A 26,025-nucleotide genomic window follows, 5' to 3' on the forward strand; every position below is an offset into this window, starting at 1 on the left:
TTTGTTTGTATTTTGTTTTGATTGATTAATTATAGAAATGTAGGTCATTTGTTCTTTATTGATTACTCAAATGTATTTTTTAATTTGCATTATCAAGTAAAATTTATACACAGTGAAATGCACAGATCTTTTGAATACTGATATACATGTACACACACACACACACACACTCACACACACACCTGTGTAATCACCTCAACCAAAATATAAAATATTTTCATCACCTATCTCAGAAATTTCACTTCTGTCCTTTTCCAGTCAATCTTATAAAGACTGAAGTGTTCTTATTTCTATCACCACCGGTTGATTTTAATGATCCTGAGTGCCATACAAATAAAATCCTATAGTGTTTACATTTTTATGTCTTGCTTCTTTTGCTCAATGTAATGTTTCAGGGGTTGTCTAATGTACCAATTAAATCATCCTTTTTAACATTTTTGAGTTTTCCATTGTAATAATTTACTGGAATTTGTTTACCGGGTTCCTTAATGAAAAATGTCAAGAGTTGTTTCTAGTTACGTGCTATTCTGAAAAAAGATGTTCTAAACAATTTGCACAAGTGTACCATAACCATGTTTCCATTTCTTTTAGATAAATACCCATAGTAGGCAGAATAACGGCTTTTCAAAGATGTCCACATCTAATCCCCAGAACCAGTGAATAAGTTAGTTCCATCACAGCGGGCAATTCAAGTAGCAGCAGGAATTCATGCTGCTAAGGTTGACCTTAAAATAGGGAGAATGTTCTGGATAGCTAAGAGTGCCCAATGTAATCACATGTCCTTAAATGTGGAAGAGGGAGGCAGGAGAGTCAATGTCACAGTGATGAAATGAGAGAAGGACTCGCCTGGCCATTGCTGGCTTTGAAGATAGAACAGGGCTACAAGCCAAGAAATGTGGATGACCTCTAAAAGCTGGAAAAGGCAGAAACAAAACGCTGAATTTTCTCCTCAAGCCTCCAGAAAAGAATGGTGTCCTGCCATCACCTTGATTTTAGCCCAGTGAGACCCGTTTTGATTTCTGAATTCCAGAAAGGTAAGATAATAACTTTGTTTTAATGTAAGCTACTAAGTTTGTGATAATGTAGAGCAATAGTATCTGTATTGTTATTTATATGTGATACAACATCAATAAGTGGAAATGCTAAGTCATATGGTACACGTATAATTAACTTTATGAGGAGCTAGCAGATTTTTCTGAAGCACACCATTTTACATTCTCACCCATCAGCAATACACAAGAATGTAGTTGCTCCACAACCTTGTCAGTATTTAGCGTTGTTCATCTTTTTTATTTTGAACCATTTTTTTGGGGAGGGATAAAATATTATCACACTATAGTTTTAATTTGTCTGATGATTAATGAATTGAACACATTTTCATGTATTTACTGTCCATTTGTGTATCTCTGGGAAATATCTGCTCAAGATCTTTGCCTGTTTTTTAATTGTGTTGTTTCTCTTTTATTGTTTACTGTTAAGAGTATTTAGTATAGGCTGGATATATCTTTTGTCAAATATATGTATTATGAATACATTTCTCCCATTTGTGTCCTATCTTTCATTTTCTTTACAACATCTATTGTTGAGAAGACTTTTAAAAAATTTAATTGAGACAAACTTATTTTTTTAGTTTAATATTTAGAGCTCTTTGTGTTCTGGCTAAAATATCTTTGCCTAACCCTAGGTCATAATGTTCTATCTCTTATCCTAGAAGTTCTATAGTTTTAGCTTTTAATTTTTTTATGTAATGTAAGGTGGGGATCAAGATTTATTGTTTTCCTTACTTTATTTAGTTTTTGCAACACTATTTGTTGAAAAGACTTTCTTTTCCCCCATGAGTTACATTGGCATCATTGTACCACATACATAGGTATTTATTTCTGCATGTCCTATTGGTTTCCGTTGATCTATTTGTCTATTCTTATTCCAATGCTACACAGTATCTCAATTATTGTCACTTAATAGTAATTCTTAAAAATTAGTGTAATAACTCCAAAAATCTTCCCTTTGTTAAGGACTGCTTTGTCTATTATAGATCTTTCACCTTGTATATGTTTTAGAATCAGAGTGCCAATGTCTATGCTATGATTTTTTTTTTTTTAATAGCAATTGCCTTGAACCTATTGATTTGGAGAAAATGAGAATCTTAAAAACATTGAATTTGCAATTTATGAATATGATAGTCCTCTCTTTTATTTAGGTTGTATTTAAATTTTCTCTTAACAAAAGTTTGTCATTTTTAGTATGCAGGACTTAAAGTCCTAATTATTTTGTTTTGTAGTGTGATTAAATAGTATGGCTTACTAATGTTTTTCAATTATTTGCTAAGATATTAAAATCAATTGATTTTTCCTATATTGACCTAGTATCCTAGGATCTTTCTCATTCATTACCCATAATATCTTTTTTAGGTTTCATAGAATTTTCCATATACATGAACACGCAATCATGTCATCTATGAATAAAAACAAATTTATTTCTTTTGTTCAATCTTTACAGCATTTATTTCTCTTTCCTTGCTTTAGTGCACTGAGTGGGAGCTTTGGTACGATGTTGAACAGAAGTGATAAGAGTTCGTACCCTCACCTTGTTTTGATATTAGAGGGAAAAAGTGTTGTATATAACAATATTAACTGGAGGCTTTTCTACAGCTGCCATTTATAATTGAAATGATATTCTATTCTTAGTCTGAGAATTTGTCATGAATGAGTGCAAATGTCATTAAATGTTTTTTTGTTGTTTTTTTTTGCTTCAATTAAGATAATTATATGATTTTTACTCTTTATTTGTTAATGGGACTTAAAATTCTTGTCACAAGTTTAAAATCCTAGGATAAACTGCATTTGAGTATTATGTTATTCTTTTAATATAACATTAGATTCCATTTGACAATATTTGGTTAAGGATTTTTATAAGTATGTTCATAAGAAATATTGGTCTGTAACTTTATTTTTACTTTAATGTCCTCATTTATGCTGTTTTATGGTTATGCAGGCCACTTGAAAAGACATAGAAAATGTTGCCATATCTTATATTTTTTCTAAAATAGTTTATATAACATTGATATTAATCATCATTAAATATCTGATAAAATTCACTAGTGAAGTTATCTGAATCTGATGTTTTCTTTGTGGGAAAGTATTTACTTAGGAATTAGATGTCTTTAATAAGCAGAGAACTGTTCAGATTTTCTTTTTATTCCTATGTCAGTTTTAGAGAGTGTGTTTTTTCTAGGATTTTTATCCATTTCATCTAATTTGTCAGATTTATTGGTATAAAGTTGTACATAATATTTCTTTTTAACTGAGTGTGATATGCTTACAATGTTGTTTCTAGACTTCTCTTATTTGGGATTTATTGAACTTCTTGGATCTTTGTGGTATTGCTTTTTTAGCAAATGTGGGAATTTTCAGTTTCTGTTTACTCAATATTTTTTCTGATTCTTTCTTGATATCTTTCCACCCCCCACCCCCAACCCCATCCCCGTACTCTCTATGTTTTATCTTTGCTCAGTACTGCCTACAGGTCATTGAGATTTCGTTGATATTGTAAATATTTTTCTCCCCCTTCTTTAATTTGGATAATGTTATTAACCTTTTTTTCTTGCTCTTGTTTAAACCATCCAGAGTAATTTTGTTTTTTATTTCAGAAATTTTGTTTTTCAGTTCTATAATTTCAATTTGTTTCTTTTTATTGTTTCTATTTCTTTGCCAAAATTTGTCCATTTTTTCCTTTAAATTCTTGAATACATTTCTAATAGCTGTTTTAAAATCTCTGCTAAACTTTATATCTGTATTTTTGTTTGTTTGTTTTTGTCATCTGTTTGCATTGGATATTTTTTCCATGGTAATGGCCAACATTTTCCTGCTTCTCCTAATAACTTTTTATTGTATATGTTCCTTTGTAGAGAGTCTCATGTATGTTGTCCTCATTTTAGTCCTGTTAAGTTTTGTTTTATCAGACAATTAATTGGTATAGATTATCTTGATCCTTTTAGGCTGAGTTTTGTGCTTTGTAGGGTGGGTTGATTTCAGGGTTGGTGTTTTTTGTTGTTGTTGTTTGTTTGTCTGTCTGTTTTTAATTAGGACTAGGGTATTTTTTTTTTTTTTTCCTTTAAGACATGGGATCTTAACTGGATGCCAAAATTGCTCTATGAGATCTCTCGACTGAGCTGGCCCAGATTCTGACTTCTTTTAGCTGTGTGCAACCTCTAGCACTCAGGCACTGCTCTTAGCCTCCTAGGAGCCACTCTCTGTCGGCTCTGTGGACTCAGTGACCTATGCATGAGCACCTTAGCCATCAGCCAAGGACACAAGGTGAACACTCATGCAAACTTCTGGGGTGCCTTCCCTAGACAGCTACCTCATTTTCTGTACCCTACCACTCCAGGTCCAGCTGCCACAGCAGCTTCAAATTCTAATCTGTACCTCCTCAGCTCAGTAAGATTTCTGCTCTCTACTGGATCCAACTTCTTTCTGCAAAGTTACGGAAAGTCTCCCAGTCAGAAACCTGGGGATAATAAGAAGCTTACCTCATGGGTTTTCCTTTTCTCAAGGATGATAGGACTGTTCTCTTTGCTTCCAACGTGCCTGAAAGTCATTGTCTCATATATTTTGTCCAACTTTTGCAATTCTTTCCATAGGAACGTAAATTCAAAATAAGTTACTTATAGTTACAAGCAGCCAAAATCCTCCAGCACATTTTTGAGTATTACTATGTATAATCATTATGGAGCACAAATAAATAAGAAAACACATTCTCATCCATTGGAGAGAGATAAGAAAGGTGTATATATGACTAAAATATAACACACGTTGGCTCTTTTCGGTTCCTGGAATGCATCAAGGCCTTTCCCACCTCAGACTTTGCAAATGCAATTCCCTCTGTCTTGAAAATTCTTCTGTCTATTCCTGACCTGAATAAGTCTTATTCATCCATCAGTTCACAGGTAAGATGTTACTTCTTCAAGAAAGGCTTCTCTTACCTTCCTCTCCAAATTATTTTTGTTAACGTCATTTTTTCTCATGGCACCCTGTAGTTTTCCAACATAACTCTTACCAGAATTTCTCTTTATACATATCTGTGATGATTTAACTATATATTTCATAAGTGCAAGATTAAGTACATTTTGTTTACTCCCATGTCACTAGAACTCTCACAATATTTAAACAGTGGCATAAAAACTAAATATTTCTTGAATAAATAGTGTCACAATCAGCATAGAAAATATTCATGTTTTTTCTATATGATACTTTGTACTGGGTTGATTAGAGAAGCTCTTAAGAGATGGAATTTTAAGGGACAGAGATGGGACAAGGGGCTTTCTAGGCAAGGAAATGGCATGAGTTTAGAAGGTACAAGTTATATTTCAGGAGGCAGTGACTGGGCCTGTTTTGCAGGAGGATTCATTACGAAAGCAAAAATAAATAAGGCTTAGAAGGCAAATTAAGTTTAGATTCCTCATCTTACCAGCCTAATAATAACAACCAATTTGTAAAACGTAAGTCCCTAAATAATATTACAAATTAGTGCATATAATTCTTTTAAAGATGTCATTTATTTTTAAAAAGCTAGGTATCACATAAGAGTTTCCACCAATACCTTCATAAGAAGACACTTGGCTGAAAAAAACTGATACCCAAGATTTTCAGTCCCTACTATTTGAAGTTCAGCTTTGTTCAGAAGGCTGCCCGAAAACATATTTTATCAACTTCCCTGTGTGACCTGTGTGAGGCACAATAAAGAGTAAACTTTTCTTCCGATGTTTCATAGCCAAATTTGTATTAAATAAATCATATGACATTTGAAGCAACATGGAGATGGCATATTTATGAGTGTGGGCTAGAATAGAGTTCTTGAAAACCCACTGCGGCTCACTTCTTATTCCTGTAGGAGAATGTTTAGAACCATAAGTGAATGCTTACGAGGGTTCCATGAAAATAGGGAGAAGTGTAAGTCGGGTGGGTACTGGGAAAGGGAAGCTATGTGCCAGACCCATCTGAGACTCTTGGTATGTGCACGCTCCAGTTATTTTCTCCATTTGCAGTTAAGCGCAGAAATATAAATGTGTGGTCTACCCACTGCCTCATGCTGTTAATTCTCAGAATAGTTGCAGTTGAGGCTTTCTCCGAGGCAGTCAAAGCCACCTCCAGGAACCAATTAGTTTCTTCCTATTGCCCTAGTCCTGCTAGTGAAACCCACTTAGTCACAAGAGATCATAGTCAACTCCATTAACAGCACCCTCCCCAGTTCACTTAACAGACTATATACGATTTCCCTCAAGTCTGCTTTCTCAAAGTGGTGTCCTACCATTTGAAAAGCTGAGCGACATGATACTTGATTCATGCAGTGCGTGTGAGGAGTTCTCCACATATGCCTGTCAGTAACTAACCACACTACAAGACGATTTCATCTCTTCTGACACCACTACAGTGTGGAGAGGAGGAGGTGTTACCAATAAGAAGCTCACTGACCTGGTGCCATTAGGTGAATTTGCTGCAAACTTACCCTTAACTTAAAAAGTTACCATCATCTCAGTTCTCAAAAGCTGAGCTGACTTAGAAAGATTGGCTCTTCTTTCCAAGCAGCTAAGTGCTACTTGTCTTATCAAAGAGCCATTTCACTGGAAAGCCTCCCCTGTGTCCTCAACCCAGATCCAGTTTGCCTTCTTGCTGCTAGCCTAGCATCATCACAACAAAGGGTGGTAGTGTATCACAGTTAAGAGTGTGGCCTCCCTGGGAACCCAGCTGTGTGACTTTGGACCCCAGCTCTTCAAGTTATTAGCGTATGACTAGGCCAAGACGCTTTGTCTCAGTTGCTTGGTATTTAAAATAGAGACAGTAATGGAATCTATATCACATGGTTGTTTTAGGATAAGGTAGTGTTATTAAGTTTATATGTGAAGCCCTTAAAACAATGCCAGCAAATAGTGATTGATATTTATGTCAGCTATTATCACAATTCTTATACATTTATTTTTACTTGGCTCATTCATTATACAAGGTTGCATAATTAAGTTTGCAAACTCATCCTAGAAAAAGTGTTACATACCTCATTGCTGAATATCACTAAGGTCACCTTCAAAGTACTCCCCTTGGGAAGCTATGCACCAACACCAGTGCCTAGTCCATCCTTCAAAGCAATTTTGGAACTCTTTTTCTGGAATGCCCATCAGAGCTATCATCAAATTACCCTTGATGTCCTGAATGTCATCAAAATGTCTTCCTTTCAATATTTTCTTTATCTTTGGGTAAAGAAAGAAGTAATTGGGGGCCAGATCAGGTAAGTAAGGAGGGTGTTCCAATACAGTTATTTGTTTACTGGCTAAAAACTCCCTCACAGACAGTGCTGTGTGAGCTGGTGCATTGTCGTGATGCAAGAGCCATGAATTGTTGGTGAAAAGTTCAGGTTGTCTAACTTTTCATGCAGCTTTTTCAGCACTTCCAAATAGTAAACTTGGTTAACTGTCCAGTTGGTACAAATGCACAACAAATAATCTCTCTGATAGCAAGAAAGTTTAGCAACATTGTTGAAACAAGTTCGCGAACTTAATTGTCAGACCACATACACTCAAACTATTTATTGAATGCCTGCTATGTGCCAAGCTTGCTACAGGATATAACAGTGAACAAAATCTCTACCTTTAAAGGGATTACATTCTAGTGAGAAAGAAAGAAAATAAATAATACAAATAATAAGAAAATTACATAGTATCTTAGAAAGTGATTTAAAATATAGAAAAAAAATAGAGCAGAGTAAGGAGAATTGGGAGTATTCATAGATTGGATCATAATTGTAAATTATTATGATGGTCGCCAAAGGCATGACTGAGAAAATGATCTTTGAGCAAAACCTTGGAGCAGATTCCTGATGAAGATCATTCTTACCACAGAGGACTGTTGCAAAGGTCCTGAGGCATGAGTGTGTGTGGTCTGTGGAAGAGCAGACAAGCCAATGTAGCTGGAGTAGAGAGAGCAAGAGAATTTGCAGAGATGAGGGCCAGGACCCTTTGGGCTATTGCAAGGATTCAAGCTTTTGTTCTCAGCGAAATGGGAACCATTGCAGGATTTTTAGCAGAAAGATAACATGGCCTGATTTGCATTCTGAAAACATCCCTCTTGCTGCTCTGTTGAGAACGAATCTTGTGTGAAGGCAACAAGACTGAAAACAGGGAGATCTGTTATGAAATTGTTGCCCAAACCCACATGTGAGAGGAGAGTGTCTCAGACCAGGGTGGTAGCATGGGAGAGGTTAAGATGTAATCAGATTCTGGACACATCTTGAAAAAAGAGATAATGGATTTGCCTGATGGGATGTTGGCAGGGGCCATAAAGAGAGGATGATAACTATCTTCTTCACCCACTAGAAAGTCATGCATTAGAACATGACTATGGCTGTTGCTGCTTATTGTTCTATCTTTGACAAGCAGTAAAATACCTGACGCATAGTTGTCATTATTGTTCGATAAAAGAAGGAAAACAATATTCTAAGACATTGAAGTTTATACTAAAATATCAATTTATTTTTAATCAGAAATCTCTCTGTCTCTGTCTCTGTCTCTCTGTCTCTCTGTCTCTCTCTGTCTCTCTGTCTCTCTCTCTCTCTCTCATTCTTAAGCAGAGAACTTCTATCTCAACACTTTAAAACCTAGAAAGCCTGTTAGTAATCAGTAGGTTGAATGGTAGAGATGAAATTGGAATATAGGGAGGTAGAGTATTTTAATAGATAAAAAGACAAGTAACTCACCCTGCACAGTACACCTCCCTGGTGGCCTGAGTCACTGATGTTGTTTCCTGTGTCTTGTTTTATACACATGGATACTTACAGCAGTTCACATTCTGCACGAACCAACCTGCTTGTGCATTTATTGCACATACTCAAACTCTTCAGATGTGCAATACCATCAGCTTGGCTATCAGCAAGTTGAGCTCTTGAAGCCACTCCATTTAAAATGGCCTTTGCATGTACCTAATGTCACTAATTTTATATTGGTTTTCATTAGTAAGTCATTGGAATGGACGAGGAATTTACATCTAAGAAGGGATATTTGTTTAATTGTTTTGCCCCCTTTTAATCCTTGTACCCTGCAAATGTATCAGCAAGGTTCGGGAAGGTTCTTTCTACCAGCTAGAAATGCTCTCCTGCTTTTCCCATACTTTATACCTACTTAAAATGTATCATTTGAAAGTGCAAAATGTTGTCAGTTTTCAAATTTTATTTGTAAGGTGGTATGATGCCTGTTTGACAATAAGTAGAATATGTGCCTTTATGATTTTTCCAACAATAGAACGGACTTTCCTTCCCTTAGTCACACTGAGATATGGTTCTCCTGGTGACTCCAGCACACAGTTACGCAATTTGAAGCTTGGAGTGGAAGAAGGGAACCCAGGTTTAAGCAATAAATTTGGTCTCATTAGCTCAGTACTTCCTCACAGCTGATCAGAATATTTTTTAGTTAGCTAACACATGCCATAAATTTCACATATGCTACTATTTAATGAAAATCTTTATGTCCCATAGAATATTTTTTGAATGATTCATTATAAAAATAACTTTGAGGATTTCAAAATTCCAAACAAGTTGAAAATGTTGCTTGTGTGACTAAGCTAGCCAACTGATCACAGATTGTCATTAATGGTAACTGGTAAATAAGACCGATTTAAAACCTATTTGATTAATTTGAAACTAAATTGTAGCTATCTCACATAGGGGAATCTGGCATCTTGTAAGTGAGTAGCTCTTGGGAAAAAAAATAAATATGTTTAATAAATTCACAAAACTGTTACAGCTCCAAGGAACACTGGATAGCCTGTGTCTGAAGTGACTTGCCTCCTACACACATGCACGCACACACACATGCAATCCTAGACTGAAACAGAGGGACATAAAATAGCTGTATGCAGAACTACCCAAAGCCTTTTCAAGAAAGAAGGGTCATCCATGAAATTATATCAACTAGAAGCAAACACATCGATTAGGTAGAGTGTCATTTGGGGGGCTATGTATTTCCAACTTCTTAAATAACAAGAGAAAATGCAATGGCAAAACGCAAAACTTATCATTGATGGGGTAAGAGGGATATTGTGCCATAATGAAAGAAATTCTTGATTAAAGACAGCACTGCCATGCATCAATAGCATCATTAGCTGTTAGGCTTCAGGATTTTTAATAAGGAATCAAAGACCAAAATGAGAATGATTTAGAATCTATTATTCAGGAGGCAAGAAATTGGAATCATAATCATATCAAATGAGCCAAAAATAAAGGATTAAGAAAAGGTATTTAGAAGTGAGTAAGAATAAAATATACAAATTTAAGCCAAAGCAAGCTAATATTTCATTACAATGACTTGACATTTAAGGTAGGCACACAACAATTTCAAATCCAACCCTATAAAAAAATCATACTTTGATTATTAATGAAATCTACTAAATACTTTTTCTGGTTGTATATGAGTACATTAGAAATGACTGATTAACTATTTTGAGATCTAAATTTAAGCAACTTTCCCATAAACAGTTACTTTGCAAAGCAGCACAGTACAGACAGGTGAAAACATGATGACATTTTTCTACTAAAAGTCGTAAGGGATGACACATACCTACATATGTACCAATCTGTCTATTTTTCCACCTACCTAGTTATCTAGCCATTCAAATAACTTACATCTCTGTACAGTGATATATACCCACGCACCAAAAGAAATGCTCCCAAACTCTAAAAATCTCCTAACATTTTTGAGCATAGATGCATTGGCAGAAACCCTCTGTGGATCTGTGATGTGTGGGGCTTTTAATGCTTTGTTCCCATGCAGTACACAGGGAGTAAATCTAATATTTCCAGTACTGGACATTAATAATACCCCCCATTCTCAAAGGAGGACCCTCTCCTAATGGAAAGATTACTCTCCAAACCTCATCAGCAGTGCCAGCCTCAAGGTGACTCACTCTCCCACCTGAACCTGCAGCAATTTCTTCCTCCACTGCTCTTGCCAGACATTAGCTGTTGCCATCCTCCACAAAGGGACATTAATAGTCTTGAAGGCAATATGCTGTTTTTGTGCTTGCTTCCTTATCCCCTCCCTTGTTGCTCATTAACTTATATCTGCCCTCTAGGAATATAACTAATAATCATCTAAGGTGAGGGAGAAAGCTCTTGCAACTTCACAGATAAAGAATAGAGGGAAAAGATTTTTTTTTTTTTAAGTAAATTATTTAAACCAAGATAAGTCATTATTCATGAACCCGAGATCCGCTACTTCAAATGTCCTTAGTGTTGGTGATCGTCCAAGTCATGTATTAATACATTTTAATTCATTCTGGATTCAAAGTGCAATTTACAAACACCACTTCCTCACCTCTGAAAATGTATATTCTATTGACTGAAAACACACACAAGGTTAGCAGAGATGACAAGACATTTTGAGATAACACAGAAACAGCTTGTCCTCTGGAGAGTTCAACACGATGCCCTATAGAGCGTAAAGGGGAGAAAACCTCTCTGCTTCGTGAAGGAGATACTGGCTAAATTCAAGCGTATAATAAATTCAGGCAAATAAATACTTGTCTGGAATTGGAGATACTAGTCTTCAAGAAAACTAGCTTAAGCGCCTTTCAGGGTTACTTAAGGAGTTAAGACTAAGTTCTCAGAATCACAAAACAGGGAAAACGGTCTTGGGAGGGCATACTGGGGTATACAAGCCAGAGGCATTCCTTTGCAGTAAATTTCCTATGCCTTGAGGCGATATGTATGGTTCATGCTTGCAAAATACCATGTAGGACTTTTCATTTCCTCTGTCAACAAGTAAAGAATATTTGGACAAGTTAAGTAGAAAACTACTTTTCTAATTCCTGTGTTAGATACTGGGGTCAGTGTTCCCTTTTGAAAAACCCGCCTTTGACTGCCCCAGCCATGACACAATAGGTCGCAATTGAAACTCCACTTCACACACAGAAAAGAAGATAACCTGAGATGCTCCAATGTGTGTTGCCTGGGCTATAACAATGATGGTGATTCAGCTAAGGTTTGCAAGGGATATGGACATTCTTGGAAGAAGACCTTTGAAGTGCGCTGCACAGGTCTCCTCAGAAATTCAGATCCTTTCCTTGTGCAAAGTGACTCTCGGGTACTTCAGAGCTGTGGTCAAGTTATGCTTTGGAAGGCAAGGAAAGCGTTTTCTCTCACGCTCCGGGTGGCACAAGGAGCACGATTTCTTGATGACTCTGACAGGTTTTTCAGAGTTTCTAAATAGCGGGTCCACAGGAATTCTATCTGAAATTTTCCTGTTGGGAAAAATTAATAATGCCACCCCACCTCTTACACAGGCAACTACACCTAGTTTCAGGTTTCCCCCACAGTCCCATTTCTCTAATGAGCACAGAATTCCTTTCAAACTCAACAAAAATTAGGTGCAGACCAGAGTAATGATTGGGCAGGAGGGCTGATATTAATTTTGGGGTTAATTATATTGTGGAATATGCCTTTTATATAATTTATATAACGAAACCTTGCTACTCAAAGTTTGGTCTTCAGATCAACATCAGTAGCATGACCTTGGCCCCTCCCCACACCTACTGAATCAGACCTGCATTTTAACAAGCCCTCTAGGCAATGTGTGTGCCAGGTGACTGCTGGAAGCATCGGTAGTTCTCCAGGTCAGCAGGGTTTGGAGGATCTGGGCAGAGGTTGCCTTTCAAAACTAGAGCAAATGGCTAGATCATAAAAGATTCAAACTACATTAAAAAAATTTAAAGTTTTGGTGGCGATGACATTGACAAGTAGTACATTGCCACCCAGAAATTATATTCCCAAGGATTTATTTTTTTTAATTTCAGTTCTCTTCATCAATGCTACTCTAGTACTGTCAGGACGGAAAACATATACACTTTCGAAATACTTTTAAACATTACACTGCATGCCCCCTAGATAGTCTCCATGCCACTAAAAGTATTTCTCTTTTGAGTATGTTCTAAGGGTATGTTTTTCCTCAGTTTGAGAAATTGAAGAAAAATAAAATCTAATATCATTTTTAGTCATTCTTTAACCTTAAAAACTACAGTATTGTCACCTAGAACTAAGCTGCCACTGTGTGCTTTCTCCTTTAAGTCATGTGTCTTATCTCTGCACTGTAGCAACTTCTTCCTACTTTAGGACAAGTCCACAAGCACCTATACCACTTAGCATCTTATAACAAACAGCACCTGGAAGACCTCTCTCTCTCTCTCTCTCTCTTTCCCCCCCTCCTCTCTCATTCCCTCCCCTTACCCTCCCCTTGCCCTCCCTAAATCAGAGGTTTAGTGTGGGGACAGAGCCAGGAGTGCAGTTTCCAGGCCCTCGGCCTCACGTGGAAAGGTGCTGGCTCAGGTAGTAAATGGCCATCAGCTGTGGCTAGTTGGCCGTCAGCTGTAACCAGTGAGCCATTGGCCACTAATATAACTGCTGTGGCTATGCCAGCAGCAAAATGGGGGGGGCTAGCAAGAAGATGGTGGCTGGCAAGAGCGGATTGCAGTTAGCACGGTGGCTTGCAGTTAGTAACTGAGGTTGCTTGGCAGAGAAGCGGACGGCGGGTTGCTTATCATACGGCTCCTGCTTCCTGTGTCTCCAACCCAGCCACCAGCAAGACTATAGTGGGATGACTCCCCTACCTATGGCCCCTTGGGTGTTCCTTTTTGGCCTCACCATATATTATGTGGGGAGCGGGAGCAGAGACCCCACAGGCCACCCCGCACGACATTTAGTTTACATTGTCTTGGTCCTGAGATGTCTTTTGCTCTCAGATACTATTTTCCATTCTCTGGTTCCCTGTTTATCTCCACATCCCACACCTGCAAACAAACAAACAAACAAACAAAAAAACAGTTCTCCTCAAGCCTTGAGCCTAGCCCCGGCTCAGAAACCCATTCTCTTTGTTGGCTCCCACCTCAGATTCCTCACTTGCACAGTTTAGACCCTTATTCCAGCAGTTCTTCCTTACCCAGTCCCTGTGTCCATGCCCCAAAGGCCTGGCCTAACATACTCAAGGGTTTAGAGCCTCTTAGACTGCCAGCTGTAGTAGATTCATGCACAGCTAACTACAGTTTGTCCTCGGTTCCCCACACCACCCTCCTCAGCTTCCGGCAGCCCCCTTTGTCCGCAAACTACTGGTATTCTAGTAGACACCAATCCAAACGAGTACCTGGAACTGTCCTCAGTGCTTTCTGATACATGGAGCCTTACAGTTACTGTTTCCAATTCTGCTTCTAAAAATCATGTCTAAGAGTCGGGGAGTTTACCTCTTTCTTCCCTTTCAAATATGGATGTTCTAGGTTCCTAAGCTAATCAAGGGAAAAGCAGGAGATAGAAAGCATTTGGTATTCTGCCTTCAGAGTGTTATTCCAAGATCAATGGCTCTTTAATGCAGATCAACAAGATTCCATTTATCAAAAGCGAGGTTATAACCAAAACTTTCTTCCAAGAGGCACATGACAAAAATGTGTACTCATTTTGACCAAGGCTTATCTAAATAGCAGTTTTCATTTCCTCATTACCTTTCTAGGATAAAATTAGGTTGTGGGCTTGGCAGATGTTTGATTTCTTAGAACAAAGATCAGTGGGAAAATGTATGTGTCCATAATGAAGCTATTTCACAGTGGTTTCTTCTTATGGGAAATAGAGCTTTCTCTTTTTGTTTGTTCACTGAGCTGCTCATGGAGAGGTAAATGACCTGATAAAGGGCTTTGACATTAGCAAAAAAAAAAGTATACCTATTTGGGATTATAGATTTCAGTGAGATGTGGGAACAAGAAGATGATGGGAACTCTTTGCCACCATGATTAAGAATAAATGTCTTCCTACAATTAAAACATTGATATCACCACAAAGTTGGCAAATAAGGATTCTACTCCAGGTTAGGAACTGTGGTGCAAGGGACCCTGCTCACAGCGCCATTTGTCATGCAAGGCATCCGGCGGGTTTTCTGCTCCCGCTCCCCACATAAGAACGCAGGATGTGGTGAGGCCAAAAAGGAACACCCACGGAGCCATAGGTAGGGGAGCCCTACCGCTATTCTCTCACTGGCAGCTGGGTTGGAGACACAGGAGGCAGGAGCCACACTATCCACAACCACTTCTCTCTGCCAACCAACCTCACTTGCTAGCTGCAATCCACCTTGCTAACTGCAGTCCGCGCTTGCCAGCATATCACTATCTTCTTGCTAGCTCCCATTTTTCTGCTACCATAGCCAAAGCAGTTATATTAGTGGCCAATGGCTCACTGATTACAGCCGACGGCCAACTAGCCACAGCTGATGGCCATTTACTACCTGAGCCAGCACCTTTCAATGTGAGATCGAGAGCCGGGAAACTGCTTTCTGGGGCTCTGTCCCCACACTCCACCCCTACAGGGTCTCGCCTCACAATCTACATGACAAGAGTCTTCCCACAAGGGGCCCTGTGTGAGGAGCCTGGAGGTGAATGCAATATCCTGGACACAGCCAGGCTCTCTGGGCACAGCAGGTCACCACCAGTCCTTCCTGGGCTTCGTAGGGTACCACCAGTCTCCCCGGGCACAGCCAGAGCCTCTCAGGGCACTGCCACTCTCTCTAGGCACAGCCAGACTTCCTGGACACAGCCAGGGCCTCTCAGGTTACCGCCAGTCTTCCTGGGCACAGCCAGGATTTCTCACATATTCTCAACGGCGGCCGGTCGAGACACAAAAGCAAACATCCACCAGTTCCACTACATGGTGGTACGTTCCCAGGCAAAGAGTCAAGCAGTCCATCAAATCAGGGATGGAAGGCAATTCCCCATAGTCCACAGTCATTTGCTAGGGCTGCGTGCTGGCTTCACAACATGTGCATTCTCCACAGGGTGAGGGCTCCAAGTCCTCCCCAACCTGGGGGTGAAGGACGGCCTTGACCTCACCCGCATCTTCCAGGGAGGACTCAGCAAGGGTTTCCTCCTGGGACTACAAGTCGGGCATCAGGGCTGCCTCAGCAAGCACTCCCCAGCCCACATGGCCACAATGATCTTTGGTCTTCCTGAGGCTAAGTGTTCATTTCCACAAACTGCTCCACCACCCTTCAGAAAGCTTTCACCAGCACTGTACCCTGCACGCTGTGCTATGTGTCATGCAGGGTCTCTGCTCCCGCTCCCCGCACAAGAACGCAGGATATGGCAAGGCCAAAAAGGAACACACACAGAACCACAGATAGGGGAGTCATAGCACTATATTCTCACTGGCAGCTGGGTTGGAGACACAGGAAACAGAAGCCACATGATCTGCAGCCTGCCGTCCACTTCTCTGCAATCTGCAACCCGCCGTGCTAACTGCAATCCGCGCTTGCCAGCATATCACTATCTTCTTGCTAGCTCCCATTTGCTGCTAGCGTAGCCACGGCAGTTATATTAGTGGCCAATGGCTCACTGGTAACAGCTGATGGCCAAGTAGCCACAGCTGATGACCATCCAATCACAGTTGATGGCCATTTACTTCCTGAGCCAGCACCTTTCCATGGGAGGCCGAGAGCCTGGAAACTGCACTCCTGGCTCTGTCCCCACAGGGACCTAAGCAATACTAGTGACATAGAGGGCCTCGTCTTCTAGGAAATGTCTGGACTGTGGGTCTCCAACCAGAAGAAGTTGAGGATCACAGGCTAGCTAGGAGAGCAGTGACAAACAACATCCAGCTCTTCTAAACAATTTCCTTTGGAACAGTTCAGGTAGGTTGGTCTTTCAGACCACAGTCTTAGTGTCAGATAAGAAACTAACCTGCCACATTATATCTAGAAGAGGTCTTTCCAGGTCCAAGGACATGTGTATTTTTAAGGCTATTGATAAATATAGCCAAATTGCCCTTCAAAGATTTTATGCCAAATCTTTATGCCAAAGATTCTATGCTAAATATGAGAATGTCTGCTCCCCCATAACCTGGTCAAAGACCTTGGAGATTAACCTTTAGGAGACACTCAGAAAGGCCAAGGACTAGTCAGAGAAATAGCATAAAAAAAGAGATGCCATATGGAATTGGTTTCAATCTCATGAAGTCCCCCTGCCCATACTAGAAACTCAAAAGAATAAATGCTATCTGGAGCCTAGCAAAATGAGGCAAGTCTTGATTCCAAAGGTTTTTCCAAGAGTAGTTTTCTCTTTCCACGTGAGCCCTAGCTTTGGCATCTCTTGCCCCACCTAATCCAAAGAACATTCACCTTCTGTTCTACTTAGTGGCAGACTCCCAGGTATGCTGTATCCAGGTTCAGAATCGAGCCCTCATGGGAGACTTCAGGTTAGAAGACAAATTGTGAGAACTGCTGTCTGACTTGGACTGTGCCTGTTGTGGGGGCAGAGCCCCAGAAAGTAGTTTACAGGCTCTCGGCCTCACGTGGAAGGGTGCTGGCTCGGGTAGTAGATGGCCATCAGCTGAGGCTGGTTGGCCGTCAGCTGTAGCCATTGAGCCATTAGCCACTAATATAACTGCTGCGGCTACGAAGGAGAGCCGAGGAGAGGGGAGGAGAATGAAAGAGAGTCGTCGGTGGGTTGCAGACAAAAGGGACAGCAGGTCACACGTCCAGTGAACCCAGCCTCCAGTGAGACCGTAGTGGTATGACTCCCCTACCTATGGCTCCGTGGGTGTTCCTTTTTGGCCTCACCATATCCTGCGTTCTTGTATGGGGAGCGGGAGCAGAGACCCCGTCGGACGCCCTGCACGACAAATGGCGCAGCGAGCAGGGTCTCCCCCATGACACCTGTGCACATTCGGACCATCTTTGCAGCAAACCTGAGGATGCTGGTTTGAAACATCAGCCAGGGCTGAGAGGCAGTGGGATGTGTGTGTTTAAGGGTGTTTCTAAGCTTATAGGTGGGAGGGGTGTCTCTGAGTCTTGTTAATTCTACCCTTAAACTAGGCCTTGTATCTGTCTTCTGTTCTTCTTCTCCATTATCACAGCTTAAATCCAGATCCTCATCCATCAACTGGGGCCTGAAATGTTTCAACAGTGTCCTTAGAAGTTCATTTCCAATTCTATTCTACAATCTACCTTTCTGAGCTGATTATGTCCTACAGGGGATTAACAGTGTTTCACCTAACTGGCTCAAGTATAAACTATATTTCATTGTATTTTTATTCATTTGCAGTCTGGCTAGTTTAAAATAGAGGAAAAAATTTTAATGGCAAAACTCTGTACTTTTATTTTTTTCTAATATAGTCAAATGTAATGCCACAAAAGCTTACTGAATTACCATCCACATTGCTTTCTTCCCTAGAAGAAAGATTCAGAAGCTATAAAGCAAGGCAATTACAACTCTTGTAATTCACTATCGCTTTCTAATACATATACAACATCGGTAATACATAATTATTAACCTCATGTCACATTAAAACCAAGAAGAGCTGAAATGGCCCAGATGTGGGGGATAACCAGCTTCTATGTACTTTTTGTTAGTCTCTGATGCTCCTCTCCTGGTCCCTCCATGTCTACACAGAAGTTTTTCTTTATAATTTAGGTAAAAACATTTGTGAAATAAGGGGCATAGCTTCAAATGTTCTATATGAAGAGATGAGCAGTGTCAATATATGATTCCTTCATACTCAAACTGATACCCCTCTGGGACAGAGAGGTGTGCTGGCATCTGAGATGTTCTGGGTTGAAATCCTTACGCAGGAGACCACTTGAGGTGATATTCAACCTCACTCCATCTATTTTCTTTCCATTGCTATCTCACCCACATGACTATTCCATTTTTCTCTATTCTTCATCTTAGCTCAGGTATCACCTTGCATATTCAATCCACTCTCTTTGCTTTTTATGGTTCCTCTGCTTTGTTTAATATATTGTACCCAAATCACAAAAATATGACTTGATAGCAGTTTTCTTTCAAAAATACACACTTATTTAGGATATACTGGAGATGAAACAGGCCCTTATGTGTTTGCCTGGAAAATATTCCTGAGGGAAAACAAATTCAAAGATTCAATACCTAATTACAGATACAATGTTGCAATGCAAACCACATGTAAGTTCAAGCATGCTAAGTGATTTCTTTAAGGCCCTATTGCTCCTGCAAAGAAAATACCTCTGTTGGCATATCCCTTCACCAATTAGGTACATGTTCAGAGTTATATTAACCCTAACACTTTTTTCAGGGAATATTATTGCAAGAATTCTAATTGCATTCATAAATTCTTCATTTATTTAATAAGTGTCTAGCAAGCATCTGCCAATATGGCTGGCAGTAAAAAACAAATTAGCTCAGCCCTGTGTACATTTTCAAATCATGGTCCCCCCACCCCCTATAAAAGGGGGCAACATAACAAAATATCTGGAGTGGACAATAACTGAATACATAATTTGGAGATTCCAGGCAATTCTGATACACCCATCCATGCCCATTTGAGAAGCCCTGTTCTATACCCTTTCTGTTGGAAATCTTATTCATTCCCATGGCTTCAAGTAACTTTTACATGCAAATAACTTTTAGGTAACATAGTTTTCTTCCCTGAACTCCAAAATCTTCTGCTTCTGGATTGCTTCCTTAAAGTGGTTCCTCACATAAACGTCTTCAAACCCAAACTCAGGGTCATGTGCCCTACATATGGACTTTCCCTGGGGTTTGCTATCACATTAGTTATTGCGATGCACGTAGCCACTGATGCTGGAAAGTTAAAGTCATTCTTGTCTCTTCCCTCTCCTGTATCTTAGAACTTAACATTGTATCTGTCTCAGAGCCTAGTTAATTCCTTACTCAGATTATCTCTAATCTGCACCCTGTTCTCCACCTCCAGTATTACTCCCTACAGATGACACCTTTACCAACTGGTGTTTAAACATATTGCCAACTGTACTATTGCAATTCCATCCCTGGTACACTTCTTCAGTTACCATTCTAAAACAGAAATCAGATAATTTCACTCCCTTCCTTAAAAATGTCGAAGGTATCTTCATCACCTACCATATTAATTTAACCTATACTGAGGGATATAATACTCTGCAAAATTTAACTTTAGGTATTTCATAATCTTTCTCCCTTGAACTTGAAGCCCATAAAATTTCTTTAATTTTAAAAAACATTTCCCCTCCAGTACCTCCACATATTTGAAGCTGTTCCATTTAGGACAATTTGAACTTGAAATGCAGCTTAACTCTCTAACCTTAGATTCACAATGTATAAATTGAGAATAGCAATAGCTACCTTGTAGATTTGTTGGAAGATTATTAAATGAGGTGTTTATAAAGCCTTGAATACATATCCTAGTACAAAATTAATGTTCAATAAGTGGTAGCTCTTTAATACTGTTTGTTTGTATCTGACAGTTTTAATTTAGCATTATATTGTGAGTATTTCTCCATGCCATCAAATAGTCTTTGAAAATACGATTATAAACTGCTGCATAGTAATAAATCACATGAATATACCTTAATTTATTTTACCCAGTGCCTACTGGTGGACATTTATATTGTTTTCAACTCTTTACTCTTATAAATAACACTGTAATAAGCATCATAACACATAAATCTTTGTAAATACCTCCAAATATTTCCCCAGGATAAATTACGAGAAGAAAACATTTTAAGGCTCTAGAAACATGTTGCCAAATTACTCTCCAGAAAGGTACCAAGTGATGTTCCCACTAGCAGTGTATGAGAGTTCCTTTCCCCTGCATCCTTCCTAACGCACATATTCTCTTTTTCTCCCCTTCCTCTCTTTATCAGTGCAATGGTAATCATGTTCTTGTTACGCCTAACTCTCCTCCATATTTAACCAATTAGGTTCTTTTAGTAACAGAGAGGACAGAAGCCCTTTTTCCCTTGAAGAATCTTGGGAGGTTTTGTTGACCTCTCTTTGTCTCTTGGTCTCATGAGAGTAGACTCTGTACATTTCAAGCATCATCCAAGGGGGATACCTTATCTTTATTTAACTATGTCTTAAATAAATTAATAAATCACTCCCATGACCCTACTTATCCCCAATCACCACCAACAAAATATAGAAGCCAAACCGCCCACATTGGAGCACTTTATGATTCCCTGACATTCATCCCTCATGCTCTGCCCTTAAAACATAAAAATCCACATCCTACGATAAATGGCAGGGTAATTATTAGGAGTAATAGAAGAGATGAGACTACTTAACCTCAAAATTTTCCAGCTCAATCAAGGCTGTTTGAATCACTGGTATAAATGGTCCTTATCCCATATCAAGAGATCAGTTAAACACCAGAAATTACATAAATCCTACTTATCAACTGGCAAAAGAGGAGATAAAGGCAAAATTACTTTGTAAACTGTTTGCTAGCTAAGGAAGTGCAGGATGATGTAAGGCTATATCGTTCAATAGGATTATGTCTGATAGCTGTTGTCTTCCCCAAGGTCAAGCATATTGTAATCACTCAAAACAAAAAAAAAAGTTAAATAAAAGAATGAAAGAAAAAAAAGAAGACATATTAACCAGATTTGACTCTCAACTACTTTTACTTAAGCAGGAAGTCTTAGAATAGCTCTCAAAATTCTGATTAAACTTCCTCTCAACAGGTTTAATTTGCATTTATTGAACGATAGTAGACAAACATGATTCTTAATTTCACTATTAGCCATTTGTATTCTTTTGTGAAATATCATAACATGATATGCTATCCTTTGAGCCAGCAAGTCTGTCTGTGGTGATTTAACCTAAGGGACTAAACATAGATTTTCAGAAATTGAAAAATGTATGTTAAAATATTTATTCCAGTATGTATTCAGAAAGACAAAGGAAAAATAAATGATGCATATATTCAAACATATAGAATTAATTAAATGCACTATGGAACATCTACATATAAGGATACTATTCAGCCATTAAAACTAATGATATAAAAGAATATTTAAGCACATAGAAACGATTTATAATATGTAGTTAAGTGAAAATATTAGGTCACACAACTATGTATGGAATTATTTCCTAACTCCCTGTTCTCTGTTGAAACTATTCTCAATCCTTTCAACAAACCATATGAAGGTTCCTAACGACCTCTGTGTTAAAATCAAGTGCTCAGTTTTCAATCCTCTTCTTACTTGACCTATCAGTATCATCTGACCGTATGATTATACCCTCTTCCTTGAAATGGTTTCAGCAGTTGGCTTCAGGTAAATCATGTACTCTTGGTTCTCTTTCTTCACTGGTCTCTTAGTTTTCTTGGTTGGTTTCACCCCATACCCAAATCTCAAATTATGAGTTCAAGTCCTCAGTCCTTGATTCTTCCTACTCTGTCTTTACTCACCCCTAGATGATTTCATCCAGTCTTATAACATTAAATACCATCTACAGATACTGATGTCTCCCAGATTCTATCATCAGCCTGGATTTCTGCTCGGAACTACAGACTCTGCAGTTGGTTGCCTATTTGACATTACCATTTGGATATTGAATAAGCAGTTTTATTAAACACATAAAAAATGAACTCCTGGTGTTTCACCTTCAAATCTATTGCTCCCACAATCTTTACCATGTCAAACAATGGCTACCCTATTCTTTAAGTAACAATAATGGAGTGAGGTGCGATAGGGCCCTGGTAGATGGAGGAAGGGAGAGTTGAAAAGAGAAGAAATACTTTAAAATTCTGTTCTCTCAGTTTTTTTCTAAATTTGTTTGAATACTAGACAGGTCTTCACAAGCTTAATTTTAGGCCTCTGTTTCTACAACCTTAACAGTTAATATTTCTCAACAAATGTGATTCCTGAATTGACATAAAAATTATCTAGGTGAGTTACGAAATCCCAGTTTCAAAATACTGTGCTTATTTACAGTATAACTTCCACCAAATGGTGAAATGTTAGAATTCCCTTTCACTTCAAGAATAAGATGAGGATTTCCATGGTTGCCTCATCTACTCAACGTACTGGAACTACAGGATGGCATTGTAAGGCAAGAAAAAGCAATAAAGGTATAAGGATTAGAATGAAAGAAGCAGAATGACTTTTCACAGATGTTTTCCCTGTATTCAAACCCGAAATAGTATATGGACAAATTATTTGAATTAATAAGAGACACTGGCATATTTATTGAATGAAAGATCAATAAGTTAAGGGGAAAAAAAGTCAATTATGTTTCTATCCACTAGGATAAAGAGCTAGAAAATATAAAAATGTTTACATGGATAAGGAGAGTAAATATACTAAAGATGTTAGTTCTTTCAAATTTCATATAGATATTCAATGCAGTTGCAACATTAATCTCAACAAAAAATTTTAAATTTATGTGAAAGAGGCCAAGAAAAGTGATATTATTGAAGAGGATAAATGCAGTGGATTAATGACTTAATGTAAAAGGCAAAACTTAAAAATATGTTTAAATAATATTCTCTTTACACTTTTGAGAAGGGATGGATTTACTCAGTAAAAGTATAAGAGACAAAGGAAAAGATCAACAAAATTAACTATGTAAAATTAAGAACTTCTGGTTCACAAAAGAGACATTAAAAAAAAAGTGTTAAATGTACAACATAGGAGAAGGTATTTATTACACAACCTCAAGAAAGTTCATGGCCAGAACATACCAAAAAACCTCCTAAAAATTAATAAGAAAATGAAAAAAAAAAAAAAAAAAAGAAGAAGAAAAACTAATGCCTCCCAAATGGGCAAAATAAATTAAAAAGTTTTACATGGGAGCAAACAAGAAAGAAAAGATGCTCAAACTCATTAGCAATCACAGACCTGAAAACTGAAAAAACCACAATGGGATAACCTCTCACATACACCGAGATGACAAAACTTTGAAGAATGACATGGCTAAGAGTTGGTGAGGATGAGAAGCAATACAAACTCTTCAACACTGCTCTGGGGAGAGTAAATTGAGACAAAATTATGGAATTATCTAGTAGAGCTTAAAATACACATATCTTCTGACCCAGTATTACCAATGCTAGATAACATATCTTAGAGAAACATTTGCACATTTGTACCAAGAGACATAAATAAGAATATTCATAGCAACTTGATTTTCAACAGCAACAAACTATAAACAATACTTGTGTCTATCAAGGGAGGATGAATGGATAATATTGAAGTAATCATATTATAAAACATTCTATGACAGTGAAAATAAATGAACAATAGCTCCATGCAACAATATGGCTAAATCTCAGAAATAACTTTGCATACATTCTCTTGTATATACTACGTATTTCTTTTATATGATAACAGAACTTTTGGTCTCAAGTTTGTTATAACAAAACATGATAAACTTTGCTATAAATGGTCAGTCGTTGCTACATATATGTCCTACTGCCTTTATTCTCAGGCAAGGGGAGGCTTGGATACAGCTAGGGTGGCTCACTTACCTGTCGCCTCCTTCCAAATCCTTCGTCTTCTTCAAATGCTAAGTGAGATTGCGATACCTGGTACCTTGCAGTTACCCCTTCTCATACATCCTTCTATCTTCCCTCTGTTCCCTGTTACAGGAGGGTGACCTACATGGGACACATGAATGCATTTCCATCCCCTTTGACTTCTGGCTGGTTCAGTAAACCGAAAGCCCAAAAAGGTGATTGGATGGAGAGAGGACAGTGAGATCAGCATATTCATCCCCTTCATTCCTTCTTACCAAAATTGTATCCAGCTGGGTCTATGCCCCTGCATCAAATGCTTCTCTCAAGCCTATCAACATTACATGACTTCTCCTTCCAGGTTCTGATTAGCTCCTCGTCCTTTCAGACCTAGAGGGCCTAACAGTCAACCTCAGATTAAACCCTGTACGACTGCACCAAATATGCAGTTCCATAAAACGTATACATCTGTAAACAGTCCCTTCAGAAATAAATCCTCTTTGAAGTATTCTAATTTGAGTGTGCCATCTAATTCTTTTTGGGACATTGCCTGATATAAATGGAGAGGAATGGAAAGAAAATTAGGGGAGATGGCATATCAACGAGTTAAAAAAATAGCATGCAAAGGGAAAATCGTTTTTTCGTTTGTTTGTTTATAACCTGGCAACCATTTTAAACTGGAAAAAAAAGGTGGGGATGATAAGGGTCTTAATTGAGAGAGATTTAAGCTTATGAATGTGTTTCCTCATTCAACAAGGAAATGGCACGATGACCAAGTTAGAGGAAGATGGTTCTGGTAGTTTTATGTAGGATAAACTAGAGAGTGAGGTCCTGGAAATCAGAGGTCGATGACTTAGCAGGCCAGAGGGAACTCACTTGATCAAGTCTATCTTAGAGGGGACATCCCGGTGCGATCCCTGTACGTTCCTAGCCCCACATCACAACATCCAGATCCTGATCCTGTCTGGCATGTCTCATCCGTAAAGTCAATTCTCTCTGGATGGCAGGCGAAGGGATGACATGACATGAGAACCAAAAATGGGAATTGAGTCAAAAAGCTCTTTTTTGCTGCCAATAATATTTGAATTGGTATTCTTATCAGTGGTGATTGTTTTCTATCACCCTGTTCAAAGCCTTTAGCAGCATTTTATAATCCACTCTAGGTGGGTTTTGAGCCTTTATTGCACCAAAACAAATACTCATTAGTGTTTTGTTCTGCCTCCTTTTAAACCCAGTCTATTTATATTGTTACTTTCCCCCACAATGGACTCTGAAATGTCTCTGTTTAGCACCATCTGCAGATTTAATTAATGTGCTGTTTTGCTCATCTCCTAGATGATTAATAAAGATGTTGAATAAAATCAAGTTTAATACCATAACATGAGGCACCCTGTAGCCGCCTCTCTCTAAATGAACTCAGAAGCAGTTTGCTTTCGTATCTGTTCATGATCTTTTATGATATTCTCAATTCATGTGAAAAGTGTCCTTCTGGAATCATACCTGGGTTTGCAAATCTGAATTGGAAGTCTCCCTCAGAAGAAATACATCCTCCACGGATGGCAGTGCCTGCACCATCACCGACATAATTCAGTGCCGTGTGCAAGTCAGGTTGATGCAGATTTCTACGTGATATGACCTACCTTTTTCTAACACTACTGAGAATCTCAAAATGTCCTCACAGTTACTATGTAATTTGGCCTTTTCAGCAACCAGTGACTTAATCAAGCACATTCTATATTTCTCACGAGGAAC

General features: G+C 38.5%; 1 long non-coding RNA gene across 1 annotated transcript in view; it reads left to right on the forward strand.

Moving 5' to 3' along the window:
• The first annotated feature begins 836 nt into the window (after positions 1–836).
• LOC109455350 (uncharacterized) overlaps positions 837–26,025 on the forward strand; it is a 112,727-nt gene continuing 87,538 nt past the window's right edge. The window contains exon 1 of the long non-coding RNA XR_012494376.2: positions 837–1,034. This is a non-coding gene — a long non-coding RNA (uncharacterized LOC109455350). The remainder of the gene's footprint in view (positions 1,035–26,025) is intronic.

The sequence above is a fragment of the Rhinolophus sinicus genome, chromosome 3, assembly GCF_057876585.1.
Source record: "Rhinolophus sinicus isolate RSI-liver-muscle chromosome 3, RSI-T2T, whole genome shotgun sequence".
Lineage (NCBI taxonomy): Eukaryota > Metazoa > Chordata > Mammalia > Chiroptera > Rhinolophidae > Rhinolophus > Rhinolophus sinicus.